This window comes from Oenanthe melanoleuca, chromosome 5 (assembly GCF_029582105.1).
Source record: "Oenanthe melanoleuca isolate GR-GAL-2019-014 chromosome 5, OMel1.0, whole genome shotgun sequence".
Lineage (NCBI taxonomy): Eukaryota > Metazoa > Chordata > Aves > Passeriformes > Muscicapidae > Oenanthe > Oenanthe melanoleuca.
In genome coordinates, this window is record NC_079339.1 from 30,371,054 (window position 1) to 30,390,092 (window position 19,039).

Here is a 19,039-nt window from a genome sequence, read left to right on the forward strand (position 1 = left end):
TAAAGTACATCTACAAGTAATTGAAATCATGACAGCAAAGAATTTGGAAAAACCCCCGCTATTACCCAGATTTCAAAGAGGTGTGATATAAGGGTGGTCTTACAGTTACATATTCATCATTTCATCTGAGGCCTCTTCTGAGACTGCCAGTTACTATTAAAAACACTAAATGCTTCCAATAATACTACAGATACCTGTGTCCATTAAGAAACAGGTGATAATTACCTTGCAGTTTAATTAGTTGCTAAATAGTTGAAATACCACAATGCTACGTATTTTGTCCCCAAATAGATGCCTACCTACAATGCTTAAAGTCCATTTACAGTTCTTAGAATAATTGCCATGTATTCAATGGTGCAGCGTCTCACAATGCCTTGGATGCAACATCTAAAGCTAACAGTAAATCTGCAGCAATGGACTTGGGTTTTTTTCTTTCTTGACATTTACAGAAAACAATGTCCTCATAGTTCAGGGACAGGAAAGACTAAATTCAGGCTGCAGTTTTAGCACCACCCTGACTGCTGTGTGGTTCTTTCAAAACCTTTAACTCAAAGGACGCCACATTATCCTTGGTAAGATTTAGCTTCCAAGAGGTAAGCAAGAATTTCTGACATTCATTGAAAACTATGCTGACTTTTCCAAAACCAAACACCATCATTTGGTATTCTTAAGCCAAAATAGTAAACTTGAAATATCATGACAGACCTGAGAATGATGGATAATGTGCCTTCAACTCCTATGGCAACGAGGAAGGCTGCATCTACATTACCTGCTCCTTCCAATAACACTGTGGAAGGTGCAGCAGCAGGACTGCTTTACTGGTTTTCCTAGGAGCATTCTCTCACTACAGTTACACTGTATTTTCTCCTGCTGGACATCACCAGCTGACTCTCTATCAAGCTATGAACCATGAAGTTTTAATCCAGATCTGAAACAGATTCTGCCTAGAATTTGAATAGGGATATCTTCACTGTTTGGCCTTTTCTATACCAGTACAAGCTTTTTACTGCATGCATAACTTACTTTTTTTTGCTGAGTATTTTAACTGAGGTAGCACACAAGAAGATATATTCCATATCCCAAACAGTTTACAGTAAACCTGTATGTAAGCTGCAATGAGTCCACACGCAAGGAATCATAAAGGAAAGAAGTGAGGTGGAGTGTAAGAATATACTCAGAGTATAAAACATTTCTTCACTGCTCACAGTGGTCTTTGGCTTCTCTTAAGATCCTAATAATCACATTTCCCTATCATTCTGCCCATTTTAGCTGCTATGTTAGCTAGTTTAAAGTCAGTGACTTCTACCTACATATCTAGATTAATTTTTATCAATAGAGACCATTGTGACAGCAACGATTTTGTTACTTGTCTCAAAAGATGGATATAGGATTCATTTACAGAAATTATCATCTAATTAAACAATTGAATGCATTTCTCTATTTAATCATAGAACATACCTTATAAAGTTTCTCTGGTGATCAGGCTATCCTTTTTGAAAATGGTGAACATTTCTGCATGAGGAAGAGAAATTAGTGTAAATTGCTAGGAGGATTCTAGAATAAAAGCATAATTTCTGTTCTGTTGATCTAAATTTTAATACTCATGCAAATCACCTGTACACGAATGAGATGAATAGAAGGAAAAAAAAACCCCCACCAACAATCTCAGGGCAAACTTCATTATCTCAGACTATCTTACTTAAAGATGCAGAGCTGAGAAATGTCAGCCTCAAATACCTGAAGCATGTGGCGTCAACCTGAATATTGTCTGCAGTTTTGGTCTGTATAAACAATAATAGAATAAAGATATTAAACTATTATAGAGCATCCAAAGAAGAGACACATGTATGGTGAAGGGCCTTGAGGAGAAGTGTGAGGAGTGGCTGCGGTCACTTGGCCTGTCCAGCTTGGAGAAGAGATTGAGGGGAGGCCTCATCACAATCTTCATCTTCCTCATCAGGGGAAGAGGAGGGACAGGCACTGATCCCCTCACTGTGGTGATCAGTGACAGGAGCCAAGGGAAAGGCCTGAAGTTTTGATGGAGTTGTTTTTGTTGGATATTAGGAAAAGGTTCTTCACTCAGCAGGTTGCTGGGCACTGTAACAAGGGAGTGGTCACAGCACCAAGCCTGACAGAGTCCATGAATTGTTTGGACAATGCTTAGGCACATGATGTGACTCTTGGGCTATTCTGTGAGTTGGACTCAATGGTCCTTATAGGTGTCTTCCGACTCAGCATACTCTGAGATTCACTGGGTTATTTTCAGTGATTGGAAGGCAGTACTTTTTCCAAAACAACCACAAGACTCAATACTCATATAAAACAAAAAAAAACATTAATTCAAACATCTCCTGTGGATACATTCAGATCATATATAGTACTATAGAGCACTCAAAATACTTGGGAGGTAGGGCATGAGCAGCATTAACTGGTTCAGAGTGATTTGATTTGCCTGCAAGCACAGCATCACTGACACACTCCTCACAGCCCCAGCCAAAGGCAGCAAACATTCCACCTGCTTGGTCCTCAACATGATGAACAGGAGAAACATACAGCTCAAGAATTAATGAAACTAAATACAATATCTGTACAAAATGTTCTAACACATAAAAAAGGCAGATATGGGTCCCTGTTGAAATCAGTGACTCATCTGAATTTCTAATTTACTGTGAAACATTCTTGGATAATATCACATACTCAGAAAAGAAATGATAGATGGGAGCACATGAAGTTCTCTGTAAATATGAATCAGGAAACCAGGACATAGTTGAGGAATCTTTTCACTAGCAAATCCAAGTTGAAAGAGAAGGAAAGACAGAGGTCATGGTTCTTTCCTTGGTTAAAAAATAAGTAAACAAATAAATAAAAGGCTAGTATTAGGAAAAAGCAATTCTGTGGCTATTGGCCACAGAGGTTGTGTTATTCTCACACATTCCCAAGAACATCAGACTCCATTCATGTTCTGCATTTTTCATGGAGAGGGATGGATGACTTCATAAAGTCTCATCATTATTTCTTGAGTTCTTCAATTTTCATTGCACTGCACTGAAAAAGGTCACTACAAATGAAATAAAGGACTCAAGTCACTCACCAGCATTTGTCTTACTACTTGGCAGAATCCGTATCCCCAAGCTGAATCCCCGCACGGAGCCGTGGAAGAAACAGGTGCCTCCAGGTGGCATAGGGGAAGCCATTGTGCTGGGAAGGGTCACAGTGAGATAACCAGTCCTTGTGCAAAGGGATGAAGCCTCATGTCCCCAGAATGTATTCCAGCACTGACAGAACCAACAGGGCTCTGCAGCAGATGTAGCCACTGGAAATGCTGTATTGGTGGAAACTTAACTGTTGGGGAAATTTACGCTCCTATAATTCTGCAGCAGCTGCTTGATAGTTTTGTGACTAAAAGAGGTACCTTACTGCTAAATTTACACTCATACATGTCCTTGTGAGTCCAGCTCCTGATGGTTATATTTTCAGACTTTTTGATCTTCAAATAATTTATTAATAACAGTGTGCCAACTCAACCCTTCTGGAACTAATGAATTATACATTATAAGTAAATTCAATTAAACTAAAGCTCCTTTATACCTAACAAGAAATAGCTGACTTCTTGAATAACTGATTGAAGTGGACACTTAGAAACTAATAGATCTCCCAGTCAATGGAACCATGTATATATTTTGTTTCACACAATCTACTTTGGCTTCCAAAAAGACAAACTACATGCTAACAAATTCCTTAATTAGGTTACTGATAGAGAAAGCAGTCCCAGTGCATTGCTATAAGCAGCAATGTGTGAATTTTCTATTCAACACAGCAACAGTGGGCTATTTATTCGACTTATGTGCATAATTAGTTGTAAAATTACGGGTGTTTTTTTTTTTTTTTTTCTTTTAGCATACAGTAGTTATTCTTTATGGGTCTGGACTCTGAACAAAAATATTTCCTTTAGACTTTGAGTAATGCTTTCTTCAGGTGAGCTCTGGCAAATGCTGTTAAAAAATATAAATCTGGAAACCTAGGAAGTATAGAAAGCGGAAGGAAATTACTTCAGCTTGGCACGAGGTACAATATTACTTTCTTTAAATAGAATGTGTCCTCTGTCCTTAGGAACCCCTTACAGGTTAATTTAACATTTCATTATACCTCTCTCACTCGCCCTTGGCTTGCCAGAAACACACCAGGCAGCTGATATTACAGAATCTGGAGTTACAAAGACCTTATGTTTACATACACTATTTTTCACTTCTTTCCAAATGCATGGTTGATTGGCACCTTTCTGATTTATCAATAAATGATTTTTTAAAATTTACTAGAGAAAAATAGCACATAGTGGCATGTGCATTACTAACAAGACTGTAGGTAAGTTTAGACAGTATCATACATTTGTGACCAAAACTGACTGGTGTTTTTTTTGGTTTTTGTTTTTTGGTTTTTTGTCACCTATTCTTATCTAAGCGAATAGAAAAACACAATTTTAGAAAAAAGCTACATTCAAACTCAAGCCCTTGAAAGAGATGTATGGTTATACATGTGATATTCTTAATACATAATAGGAGCCAAATAGGTAAAAAGTGTCAAAGATAACAGCACTGTTAATGCCATTACTATAACTACTTAAAATATACAACTTCATGCTGTAGATATTTTGGAGAAGATTCTGAATGGGTATAGATCCTTGTAAAATACTGTTAAAACTTTTTCATAAATTATCTGAACGAAAGACAAAATGATGTCCAGGAAAGTTCAAGAAATAAAGATACAAAGACTAAATAATTGCTAAATGCAAAGATTAAAGACTGCTCACGGGGAGTAATCTTTATAGTTTTCTCAACTTACTTTTTGGGACCTGCATGTTTTAAAACACAGCCAAACGGAAGCACACAGCAATAGCAATGAAGGAACAGCCTCACAGAGCAGGGACTGTGACCTGGAACATACACTGAAATGGTTATTTTAGATAGCCTGGCCATGGGGAAAGACAGTCGAGTCCTCTCGTGTACACTAGACATCCAAGTAGTGCCTGAGAGAACTGAGAATATTAGAGAAGATACAGGTGTTAGCAGTGCTCAAGTCAAAGTTGTCCTATTTTTGCATAAATAATCAAATATGCAGCAATAGAAGAATTATTCTAAAGTTTATTAACTAGGACACTTGACTTTTCCAAGTGGATAACCAAGATGGATTTCCATGTTTTGGCACGTCAGAGCTCATGCACTGTGAAAGGCTATGGACAACTCATCTGAGACAAAGTAATCTTAAAAGTATCTATTTTACAGACCCCTCCTTTACTGGCAAAATTGATCTACTACTTCTTAAGAAGATTCAGATGTTGTCTTTAAATTAGAATGGAAACAAATTATCTCTTCCCATTCTTCTAATTAAGATAACAGTCGCTAGTACTATTTCTCATGCTTAAGTTTCCTAAGAAGAAAAAGTAACCTTTCTCTGAACTCCTCCCTTGCTTTGCCATTAACTAATCAGTAAAAACACGCAGGTGTAAAGTTGATCTGACAAACTCTGTTGAGAGTATATGTGGTATAATTTCACTGAATCCTCAGTGCAGGACAGAGTGTTGGCTAAACCCAAAGGTTTATCAAAACATGGTGATAAATCCCAGATGCAATCTCAGCTTTTCATGCTTTCTATTTTGTTAAGATCTTGAAAACCACTCATGGGATTTTTGTTGGGTGTTTTCTTTTTTCTCTCCATTCCACAAATTCAAAGTAAATTGGTCTGGCTTCTGGTACCTGGCACACTGGCACACTTCCTCTTAACAACTGTGAGCCTGTCTGAAAAACAGAACAACATCTTTGAGATGTGGTGTTTATATGGGCAACATTCAGCCTCTGTAGTGAATGTGGCCCCACCTTCAAAGAAACTCCTGAGCACTGCTCACCTGATGAAAGCATGAAGTGTTTTTCTTGATTTACATGGAAGCAGACAGTTCATTAACTGAGCTGAAGTTGAAGAAGTAAATGTAATGCACATGCAGATGTTTCCCTAGCTACTTGATATCAATGTTGCTACAGCTTTCCTAAGAGTAAGAGTACAAAGACAGCAGTGATAAGGCTTAGCAGAATCTCCCAGCAGCTAAAGGTGAGCAAGCTGTTTAAAATATTTGTATCAGGGCTACATAGGTCAAAGAAGTTAAATTAATGCAACCAAATCTAAATAATTAATATATAGGATGGTACTATGCACTGCACACAGGACTATACACATACTTCACAGAAACGATAATTTAATATGGCCAAGGGGTAAATGGAGGCCTGGCACTCACAAAGCAATCCCTAAGAAATCTACACTTTTAAAAAAGTTTTTTAGGTTTCCAAGCTTCAAGTAAAATTATACCTAATTATTTATATAATTAGGGCACCTCCTCCAGCAGCAGTCATTCAAACTTTAAACTTGGATAAGCTCAATTCCTCTGGTCACTATAGAAAGAGTCCTTTCTGCTCAGTTGTTTTTCAGAAATTGTTCTTTCCTTGACTAAGAAGGTTTAAAATAATAGTCTCGTGAATATGCAAAAAGGTGTTCACAGTATGAAAAAAATATTTCAAGCACAAAATTAAAATAGATAAACTTTAATGAACAATATGGATAATGTTTTATACCTATCAGTTCTTAAATGTCAAGGCTACTTTCTGCTGTCTTTCAATCAGAATCCTAATTAAAATGACACCTCAACATCATTGAGTTTCTCAGCTAGAAAACTCAATAGTAGCTCCCTATTATGGTTGCTTTTCTTGGCTTGTTACCAAATCCTCGCCACAGTCATAACAGCTACAGATTAATCAACCTGCTTTTCCTCAGTTCATTAATTTACCTACTTTGCTCATATAATCTGTCTGTGTGGAATCTGAGGGTCTTTTATTCCTATTGCAAAAGATCCTGTAATTTGATCCTTAGTTCAGCATTAAGAGAAGGAGTCTTCACAGACTATCTATAAAAGAATGCCTCGATTATCACTTAACTTCTGCTTCTTACACTCTGACATTCTTTGTGCCATTATTTTTTTCTTTCCTAATGAAAAATTTGTCTCATATATTTGGACACTGAAATAACTACCTTCTTTATTCTCCTCCTTGGCATCTATCTAAACACCTTTCTATCTTTCTGTCTCCTAGATTAGTATTATGTTTATCTTAGATTTTTAAATCAATTTTTCCCACCATTGTAGTTTACTGATGTAGAAGACAATAGAGTGAACAAAAAATAAAGTGAAAAAATCAATGTGAATGGTATTTGTGTATGCTTAAATACATTTAGTACTAACCATGCACTAAAACCAATGGCTTCTCTTTCTGTCTGGAGATACTTATAGTCTTGTTTTCTTATAAAGCTGGACAGTGAAAGAGAATTTTGCTTGCAATTTTTTACTTTTTTTGCAAAAAAAAAAAAAAAAGAACAATTTTCAGAGCAATTTCTGTCTATGAATATCCAGCATTAATAAAACAAAAATCAGAATGTGTAGATGGTTAAAGAAGGAGATAGAAGTCTTGATAAAATAAAGAACAGAGCATGTCTGTGATTTTGGTAGGCAATGTATACCCAAAGGCCTTGTTTTCCCACTGTAGAGACAAACAATTTTTCAAAAGTCCATGTTGCTTATTTATTTCCAGTGACAGGAGAATACAGTGCCCAGGTAAAAAAACAATTTTGAGCCCAAATTCCAATTCCCAAATTGGCTATTCAGCTGTATCCTTGTAACCACATTTCAGATTTTGCATTCACTACATTTAGTCAGTGGTGTAATGGTCATAATATGCTATTGTGCAGCCCTATGTTAGAAACCACATGCTTTTCCCTGACAAATACTCGTCTAGTCCTCAATGCTCAACATAAGAATTTTACATTATCAAATTCCAAGAAAGAAAATTTAATTTTCCAATGTTCATACATAGTAACTGAGCTATGTCTCTCAGCACACTGGAGAATCATTCATTTCTGGATGACAGTTTATTTAGGGTCTAACCTATGTAGATATATTTCTTAATTTTAGAAAAATAAGTCAATGCACATAGTAAGGTAATTAATCTTTCCATTATGCCAGGCAATAGTAAGAAATACTCATGTCTTCACCTTCACATTCCAGCTTGAATTTGTAAGCATATGATTTAACAACCTGTTTCAGTGTGTCATGGAATTTTTGTACCTGAGATACACAAGGTGAAGCCAAAAATATCTTCTTAACTCAGGTTATAGTGATCATTATCTTTCAATACTGTGTCTCTCAGTATCCCTTTGGGTAAAATGTCCAACCTAGAACTGGATAAATGCATCATGTGATGGGTGAGCCTCGCAGGTTGGGCACAAAGCATCGTAGTGAATGGGGTCACATCAGTCTGATGACTGGTCACTAGTGGGGTTCCCAGGGCTCCATCCTCACCTCTGTGCTTGTCAATGTCTTTATAAATGACTTGGGTGCAGAACTTGAAGGTGTATTAGGTAAAATTGACGATGATACTAAATTGGGAGGAGCTGTTGACACTCTCAAAGGCAGGGAGGCCCAGCAGAAAGACCTTGACAAGGCACAGGGCTGTGCAATCACCAAGCACATGAAATTAAACAAGGGAAAGTGCTGGATTCTGCACCTGAGATGGGGGTACCCTGGATACATGGATAGACTGGGGAATAACAGACTGGGAAGCAGCACTGGGGAACGGGACCTGGTGGCCCTTCTAAATGTGAAGAATATTAAATTTATTATTCTAAATGTTAATGTATTTAAGTTAGTTGTCTCTTCCATGTTGCTCTTCCATATCTTATTTTATGTCTACCTATATAGACAGCTTCTTCCAAAACATTTAGGAAGCCCTAAAAATGCAGGTGAGGCTATCAAAATTGTGCTTTTAAAATTTTTATAGCCTTCAGTTCGCAGCTGGAGTCCTTTCTGGCAAGTGAAATGAAAATCATCACATTATAGCAATTTAAGTATGGATTACTAGTCTCTTAATATGTTTCTGATCCTAAAATTGTTTGTCCCTGTCTAGAAGCATTTTTTTTTTAACCTGGATTTAGGAAATTACATGGGAAGCTTAAGAACAATATAAGCAGTGACTAAGTGAAGATCTGGAAATCACTTTCTTAAATTTAATTCTTAAATTCTTCTTAAACTCCAATCTCAGTGCCTAAGTTTTGTATTTACTAAAATGTACTGTGATTAAATACAATGCTAAGAATGCAAGATTAATCACAATAAAGTATTGTAAGAAAAAAAAAATCAAAAGTAGGAAGACCTGACCACTCTTAAAGCAGAATTTGATCAAAATTCATTGTCAATCAGCTACTGAATTAGGTCACTGGAATCTAAATCTGTTTTTGAAAGTGGATGGCCTATGCATAATACTATCTTCTGTGTTTTGGTATGGCATTTCAATGATTTTACAGTGATACTCAATATATTATTGCAAATTAGCAGGACTTAATCAAATGGAGACACACATCCCATTTCCTTCTCTTTTTAGCCTATACAGCGTCACTTGTTTTTACTCAGAAGAAACCAAAGTATGCCTGGAATCGTAGTTTGGAAAAAATTTGCAGATTTGTGGTAGTAGTGGCATTGACTACCTGCCATGAAGCTTTTTAATGAGCCTCACCATCTCCATATCAAGTTCAGCAATGAATGCAATTTGATCCCAAAAGAGCCTTTTTCAGAAGCCATGTAACCTTTAAAGGACCACCTATAATATATTAACTCTATTTTGATGAAAAACAAATCTGCTAGATACTTAACAGACTTCACCCTGAAGTAAAAGCTGGTATATGATATTGTTCTTGGCAAAATAGCCTCAGCCTCCTTAGAAGCTGTGATTTTATATTACCAACCCTTTTCAATAATAATGAACATAGGGTAACCAAAAATGTTACATGCAGAAAAACACATTATATGCCGGAGTTATCTTATTCTTCTAATGCATAAGGATCAGATTTATTTTGCTATAAATCAAATATAAATTTTGATAGTTCCACTTACATTCATGGAGCTATCTCAATTTATAGCAATTCAGGTCTTGCAATTGCATTCTGCTCCCTAGAAATAGAGGTAATTGTGACTGGTTATGGTACATGATGTACCTTACCATTTTGAACAAGAAATTTGCTCAGGTTTGCTCTTGTGATGACCTAATCTTTTACCAAAGGATGAGCCGTCATTAACAATGTTGAAACTAAGTAGCATAAATTGAACACTTTTACATTTCAAAGATGGCATAACAGAGAGTCAGGACTGAAACATAAAAGGAAAAATCCCAAGCCATATAAGCAGAAGGGAGATCTAGATTTCCAGCACCAACATTTCAAAGTTTTGATGCATTCATGTCCTTTTTCACAGAGAGAGGTTATTTGAAAAATGTGGCCATCCATCTAGTTTTTGATCATTAATTCTTTCCCATAGAGTTTGGGATTGACAGGCTTAGGGTCATCTTTGACAGTAGAACCAGTCATCTTGAAAAGATGTATTCTTATGGACTACATTAAATATATTTCATTAAGAAAGATCCAGATAGAAATCAATAATGACCAAAAAAATTAATATTTTTTGGTTTTCTTGCTTGGGGCATGGGAGAGACTAGTATGTGCAGTTGTTTCCACTAATCCTTCTTAAAATTCATTTGCTTCTTTCTGGGATGTTTCTTAATCAAAGATCAGACTGTTATTGCATGAAATAAGCAGCTGGAGAAAGGTAACTTACCATCCCCATTTCTCAATAAGGAGAGCTGTCTCTACGTAGGATCCCATGCCATTACAGCACTGTAATTATTTGGTGGAAGTGCAGGAAGAGCCTCACTAAGAATGTCTCCATGGCAATCATTATGGTACAGACTCTGACATTTCAAGTTGAATTACAACTCTGCACACCACACTATGCACAGTAGGCACTACAACCAACGATGCCTGTAGAGGCTAAGCTGGAATGTTCACTGGACTTTGGGATATTGCAATTCTTATTTTTTCTGTAGCTGAACATCCAACTGTAAGTATTGATGACTCAATATTATGCACGTTTTGCTGTAGTTAGATCTTGTTCTTCCACAAAGCAACTTGTGTCCCTCATGCAGCAAATGGACTGCAGGCAGACATAAACAATAAAAAGTCCTTCCCATACTATGGTCTCATCTTTTCTACAACTCCTAGTTTCTTTTCCCTCAGATACAGATGAATACAAATAAAGCAAGATTGAGTGGACAGTGACCATTACACCCTTGAACTTAATTTTCCTTTCTTCAAGTCAACCAAGAAGAGAATTCCACTGTAAGGGAAATCAGGTCAAAGAAGAGAATTGCTTACCACAAATATTGTTTAATCAAAACATAAATACTGAACTAGATCATATGCAATAAAAAAACTTGCCTTTTAGACACACATTTTTAAAATATTCCAGTAGTTGGACAAGGGGCAACAGGCACAAATTTAAACACAGCAAGTTCCATCTGAATATGAGGAAAACTTCTTTTCTTCAAGGGTGACAGAGCACTGGAATAGGCTGCCTGGAGAGGTTGTGGAGACTCCTTCTCTGGAGATATGCAACACTTACCTATGTGATCCTGTGCAAGCTGCTCTGGATGAACCTGCCTTAGTGGGAGGGTTGGACTGGTTGCTCTCCAGAGGTCCCTTCCACCCTCAAACATTCTGTGACTCTGTGCCATCCTGTGATTCTGAATTGTACACACACCCCTTTTCCTTCACTCCATGCATCTCTCATTCTTGGAGTTTGTCTCACCCAGCTTCCATTTTGAGCTTTTCTTCTCCTACTCTCATGTTGTCCCTGCTGGCTTCCATCCAACTCGTTCCTTTTTCCTCTTATTTCCTTTATTCTTTAGGTGACTCAAGCTCTCTCTCTCTGCTCATGCAACCAAAACTTTTTGCATATTTTTGTTGTTTTACAAGGGCCACGTCAGGTCACTACCTGTTATGCCTATAAAAACATTTCTCTTTCTTGCACCCCCTCTTTGTGTGTAGGCCTCCACATATCCCCCAAGGGCCACTGGAAGGTGTGGAGAGGTCCAAACTGACAGAAGAGATCCCAGAAAAGTACTCACTCTCAGCCTAAAGTCTCTAGCAAATACCTCACTGTATTTCTAAAGTTTAGTTTTTACATGGAATTTATAATAACAGGAAAGAGAAATATACAGACTTTCAGTACTTGGAATGGCAATATGTCATGTGGCTAGGAAAGGTATGTCTGGGAGTATCATATAGCTGTTACTCAGCCTAGAGACAGAGGAGCTTTGTGTGGTGTGCTGAGGCTTCTTGAGCAAGTCAGACCAAAATACAAACACATGGCTGAGGCTGTTCTGAGACTGACATAGACAAGTTTCACACCCAAAAATAAGTAGCTATTTTTTATTATGACAACAAAAATTTGTAAAGGTAAAGAATTAAGTCCCAGTATTAGACCCATCTGACTCCACTCTCACAACAGGCCAACCTCTCTCTTCCTGCAATCTTCATTCAGGCAAGGACCAGAACAGTTTCATTTCAAAGCACAATAAAGAGAGACTTATGGATCATGCTCCATCAAGTAGGGGACAGTTGCTGTCTCTGGAGACCTCACAAGTGAGAAGCTAGCTTCTTTATCTTGAAAATCAGCCATTCTGAATTACTCAAGAAAATTCCATATTTTATTAGTTTCTAATCATGAATAATTGGATTTAAAAGTTGCAACCACTCAGATTTCCAGCAGTAATATAGGAATAAAAATATTATCAAAAAGTAAAAAATGTTTGCATCTTAGAGTGTTTTTTAATACTCTATATTCCAATGTTCTAAAAGATAAAAAAGGGAATTGGAATTTTTCTCCTTGAAACTATAAATTACAGAGGGTCTGTTTAGAGTAGGATACTCTAGGGTTTGTTCATGCATTAAAAAAATAAGCACAATCTATAGGGGTGGAAGAGAAGTGGTTGTTGAATACTTGCATGTTTAACACAGAGCATTCAATATTGTCATTGAAAGGGAACAGATGGAAAGATCTCAATCATAAAGATTAATATAGGATTTCCTGTAAGTTGCCTTAGTAGGAGTTAGGCATTTTCAAAGCCAGCTTGGCAATAGTGCACTTATTTGGTGAAATTTATGATCAGGAAAAGAGCACTCTAGAGGAAGGAAAGAGGCCAGTTTCTTCCTTCCATGCATTACAGAGGAGCCCCACAAGTCATCAGTAGCATAGGTCCCTTTGATGTACATTTAGGCAAAACCACTTGCAATTGGATATACAAGTAGCATATAAAACATATTTCTGGCAGCGGAAAACACAGTGTCTTACAGAAATTACATGTACATCAAAGAGTTTGAGAAAGAGATCTTTGTGATGATGAGAATGGATCCCATACGATAACCAGTCACTCCATGCTGCACAGGATGAAGCTAAACCAAAAAAAAAAAGTGTGCCACACAGAGTGAAATTGGATATTCCACAAAAAAGCCACCCAAAATCCAAGTCAATTCATGCTAGAAACTTAATTTTGTTATTGGCATGCTACTGACTACATTACACTGTAGGACTCTATAGTGATTTCTCCAGTGTGTTGTAATGTAGGTTAAATACTTACAAATAGCAAAGCAACTGCAGAAGTGAAGCTTAGTGGGTTCAGAATTTGGCTTTTGGAAACAGTGTTCGAGAATTCTCTGAATTTAGGCTCTACTCAAGCACAAACATTTACCAAACCATGTACAGTACAGTACATGCAATAACATTTACTGAGCACAAAAGCAGGCGAGATAAGCAACCCCTACTGCCATTCCCTTAGGAAATTCATGGTTTCTATGTATTGTAAATGCCTATACAGTTCTCAATTTATAAAAGGTATTTTCTTTTGTTTCTTCTTAGTGCATGGAGTTACCTTGCCACTCATTCTAGATTTTCAAGATATCTGCCCTAACTCAGGATGCGTGATAACTCCTGTTATCATACTCAATTATTTCTCCCATCACCAAAAGAAAATTAACACCTTCATTAAGCGCATTTTGTGAGAAAATCTAGATACTCTGGAGGAGTTGCAAGTAGGTTCTATGGAGCACACAACTATGGTAAACAATGAAATGTAAGCAAAAAAATGTAAATAAGAAACCAATCACTAAGACCTGGTTGATTTGAAATATTAGGGAAATTGGATTTTTTTGTGTCTTGTCCAGAAATCCTCTGTTTTAGTCAAGTTTTGTACCAATTGCATTCTTGCAAAATTCATCCTCTGTTGCATTGCTGCAGAACCACCAAATTGGTTCAAATATAGTAACGACCTTGTAAGCATAGACTTGAAAAGAAATTAGCCCACAATCACTCACTAATTCAATATTACCACATTACCTATAACTACTGTTTAATATTAGATCAAGGGTCTGAACAAGGACCTGGGAAGTCAGTGTCCTATTATTCTGTGCAAAAGCATTTGATATTGTTTATCTGAAATGGTGCACAAATTGTTTTGTCTAAGGCATACTCCACTTTTGTTATTATTATTTCTTATTTCCCTCTATTAGCATGTTGCTAATAAATTATTATGTGGTCTACTTTTTTTCTTTAATAACCTCAAGATATCTCTTAAATCACACAAACACACTTTCCAATAAATACTAAGTAATAAATACTTATCTGTAAATGCATCTAAATATTTTCAAGAAAAATAATTTTTTTTATGGAGAAAAATGTCATAACATGCAAAAAATTCCCTTAAACATCTTTAGCCTAATTCTTTTAAGAAAATTGTTCTCATAGTCATTTCAATTTCTTGCAGACCCAAAGTTCCAGAGAGTCTTCCATTTATGTAAAATCATAACTATTTCAGTATTGACTCCCACACAGCTCCCACAACAGCTCTAATTCCAACTACGGTGATGCAATGTTTATAAGGGCTGAAGCAAATACTGCTGCTTCACAGAGGGGATGTGAACCCCAATGTCACTGGCTGTTCCTGTCTCCTGTGTTTAGAACAGCAGCCTCCACTTAGAGCTTCTCAGAAAACTCAAAAATTCTCACTGGAAGATAAAATTAAAGAATTTGAGCCAAAAATCTCTATCATCTGGCTCCACAACACAAAAAACTTTGCTTATTTTTTACCACTTATTTTAAATTCTGTATACATATGTATCCACAGACACGTAAGCATTTCTTCTTAGTCTCTAGGCAACCTGATTAAAAAAAATGTAAAGAATAATAAGCACATGGGCTACAAAAACCTTTTTAACCTACTACACCAGAAATCTTAAATACTGGGCAAATTTTTGTAAATACTTATTTAGGGAACCTGAAGCACAGATGGCAGAGCTGTGTGCAGAGATGTACTTTGTTTTCATAGCAAGATCCAAGCTTTCAACGTTTTTTTTTTTTGAAACACTGCCAAAAATGAAGTGGGTGGCAAGAGCCAAACTTTCCCATTCAAAAGGCATCTGTTGACTGCTGAAAGGGGCCTGGGAGTCCGACTGCAATTTGTCATCCCACAGTACTCTGAAACAGGTGGAAGACAACCTGAATAGCATCTGTCATCATTTCAGCCCAACTCCCTAACTACTGCTCACAAAAGGAAGCACATAGGAAGATATGGGCAGGAACCTTAGGAAGATAAGAGCATTAACTAGCCATTTAGTGTAAGATGAAAAGTCTGTCTAGTTCTGTCTCTTGCAAAGTTCTGTAGCAGAAAATAAAGTAAGTCATTAAGAAAAACAATGTATAGAACAATATACTTACACATTTACATAATTTTCATCTTTCAGTAAAAAAAAAAAAAAAAAAAAAAACCTCATATATTCTAAAGTTCTTTCCACAGAAGGTCTATTGATAAATCGTTTTGTCTGCACAAGTTCCAGGACTAAATTTATTGCTGCTTCCAGGAAAAATACTAATAATTTTCAAAGAAAGGTACAACAACCTGTTTCAGATTTGCTAACACTCTTAATTAGTTTCCAAGCATGAACACTGAATTATTTTCAGCAGGACATGGTACGGATTTTCCAAAGTCTGGATGAGAATTCCCACATATAAATATCAAATTAATAAGACTAATTTTTTGTCACAATTACATCATTGCAACTCTGCTGTAACTACAATGCAAGCACAGCAAGATACTATCATTTTTGTTTATCCCTAGCTAGTCTCACTTACGGAAAACAGTGACTATAGCTAATTTTTAAATCCTGTGGCTCTCAGCTCCACTGTGAACTATGCAGCTGCAGCCGAGAATTGGCTTTATTACTGCTGCATTTCCTGACACCTGCCCTCCACAGCTCCAGCTAGCACTAGTCACCAATAAAGAAGTCTACCAAAGTCAAAACAAGAAGTTTTCTGTCATATTGGGTTTCATGATCTCAACAGACAGAACAATCCATGACTTGGGATTCCATCGGTTGCTCTCAGATGGATGATAAACCAATAAAATTAAAATCAGAATGTCTCCGTAGCCTGTGGAGTATCTTCTCAGAACCCCACTACTTTCATTACATCTTTATCAGGTAGAAGAGAAACACAGTCGGAGAGACTTCCTCATGACAGTTCTGCAAAACTCAGTAACTTTGTGTTTTAATTCACTAAGTGACAAGAAGTACTTACTCCATGCCCTCAAATAAAAGCTTCATGATTTGACTTTTTGATGCGTTTTCTTTTCCTATTAACAAAAACCTGTCATTCTTTGTCTGTCTTTCCTAGCCAGCTTCAGTTTGAACATTTTAAAAGATAATGAGTTATGGAATTTATTGGCCAAAGTCCAATAAATCTTAGTAAAATACAATCGCCTATTTTTCAAAACTATGTTCCAAGGAAATGAGTGATAAACAGAGTAGTAAATGTAGTTGAGTCAATGAGTTATCTGCCTGAAGAGTGCTTACCTTTGCAGCAAAGACAGAATGTTTATTTGTGATGAGAAACATTACTGGAGATAATAATGAATGCAGTTTTTATCAGTTGCTCTATAAGAGAAATAACTTCCCAGTATTTTTCACTCTTTATTTTACTCTTCAATTATTCTCATGTCTCCAAGTACCCTTTAAATAATATTGCTTGCAAAGCCAGCCAAAAAGTGGCTCTTGCCTCTAAATAACTCTGAAGAATTTATAAGCTGTTTTTCCTTCTATGCTTGGAGCGACTCCCAGTGGAAGCCAAATCCACAAACCTGCAACTCAACACCAGGAATGACAAGTTAATCTTATCAGTGTTGTCAAGGTCTAATCCAATGACCTCAGGCATATGATATCTGACAGATGGTGAACCACAATAGCTAATTCTATTTCAATTTCAATGAAAGCCCTTTTAGATTATTGTTTTCTTATGTGTTGTTACACTGAGATACAGTTCCAAAGACACAGTGAGAACTTTCAGTCCAGACTTAAATTCATGTCCTTACAAAGCCTCTGATAAGCATCATAGTTCAACCAAGTAGATGGTAGGCAAGTCTTCAGAGATGCAGGGATTTGTTTCAGATAATCAGTATCCAAAAGCCGAGATGCTGAAACAACCTGCAACTGTGCTCTCTAAATAACTCAGTTCTGGACACTTTTTTGGAAATTTCTTCTACTGAGACTAAGGACTATCTAGAAACCATATTTCATGCAATATATCAGTTCCCCTGCTTCTGGACAGAAACAGGAGATAGCATAGCTAAATTCATTATGAAAGTAAAAGAACAAACTGCCAAATACCTGCAAACCTTGCTGGATATTTGAGACATTTCAATCCAATTGGCCAGTCTTGATTAAAATTACTCATATATTTCTATCAAAAACAAAGAAGGCAAATAGGTTCTCAGGAGTATCAGGAGGGTGAATGTTTGGTCTCTTGCACATGCTCTCAGACATACTACTCCATATTGCATGTCAAGTATCAGGAAAACCTCAGATCAATCTCTGTGGAAGCAAAACAACACTTCCTTCTTTCTATGGTGCTGTCTGGAAGAAGCTATAAAATGAGTTTCAGGTTTATGACGTGAAATCCTCGATCTGCTCAGATTAAAGGCCTACCTTCTGCTGACTCTAACAGAGCCAACATTTTGTCTATGAAAAGCTAAGAAAGAGCTGCAGAACCTGAGAGGAGGAAGGAACCAGGCTCTCAGCCTACTTAACAGGTGTCTATCACATGTTCTTAAATGTGTCTGTGGGTCTTTGCTGCTTATGGAAAAAAAAAATTTGCAGTGTCCTTCTTACCTCTAATGAGAGTTAATTAATATCTTCCTTGGAAAATGTTAGCTCTGTCAAGAATCATGGTCCTGATCATGATGAAAAGACATGGCTTGCCTGATCATATACAGCAGAGGAGAATCCTTCCATAGTGGCTGCAATACATGAAAGAAAAAATGCAGTTACTTGATAATCATGTCTTGTTGCACATACATCAAGAAAAGCTCTGGATGGCTGTGACTAAGAATATTGTTAAAGCCAAGTACACTGAGATTGCCTTGTTCTCTTGTCTATTGCAAAGTGAATCTTCTCCAAGGCCTCCCAAGATCCCAGTAATGTTTCAGCAGATACAATCTAGTTTTGAGTTATTTCAGTGAATAATGTAATTAGATTTGAAAACACAGTACTTTCTTATCTTTGAATAACAGAATCAGAGAATGGTTTGAGTTGAAAGGACCTTTACAGATCATCTAGCCAACCCTCCTCCTATGGGCATAATCATCTTTCCATTATCCATTTTTTTTTGTTTTTAAAATATATTACTGTATATACTCTTGAAAGTAAACAACTGTAAATCCAATTGCAAATTCCAAGAGTGAGGGCATAAACTTAAGACACTAGTTACAATGGACAAATGAAATGTTCCAGCAAAGTAGTTACCTACTCAGAATATTTGCACAATTATTTTGAAAAACAGAGAAAAGTTTAATGTCTTGAGACATGACTGTGTAACAATATCTGGTTTGTAGAAGGCTATTTATAAAAGTTTAAATAGGTATAAGTTATTACAGAAGACATCTAACAGAAAGAGCAATAGAAAAAATATATCTATTTACCCTATTCCAGTCACATTGACTTAATAAGAAAGTTAAGAAGTATGTTTAAATCCCCCAGCATTCTTAATTCATTGACCTTAGCATTGTAACTTGCCTAG

General features: G+C 36.6%; 1 long non-coding RNA gene across 1 annotated transcript in view; it reads right to left on the bottom strand.

Annotated features, from left to right (window-relative positions):
* The window catches only part of LOC130253816 (uncharacterized), a 78,423-nt gene extending 73,915 nt beyond the window's left edge, over nucleotides 1–4,508 (bottom strand). Inside the window, exons 1-2 of the long non-coding RNA XR_008840614.1 lie at nucleotides 3,092–4,508; nucleotides 1,459–1,512 (exon numbers count right to left, since the gene is read on the bottom strand). This is a non-coding gene — a long non-coding RNA (uncharacterized LOC130253816). The remainder of the gene's footprint in view (nucleotides 1–1,458; nucleotides 1,513–3,091) is intronic.
* Nucleotides 4,509–19,039: the final 14,531 nt, after the last annotated feature.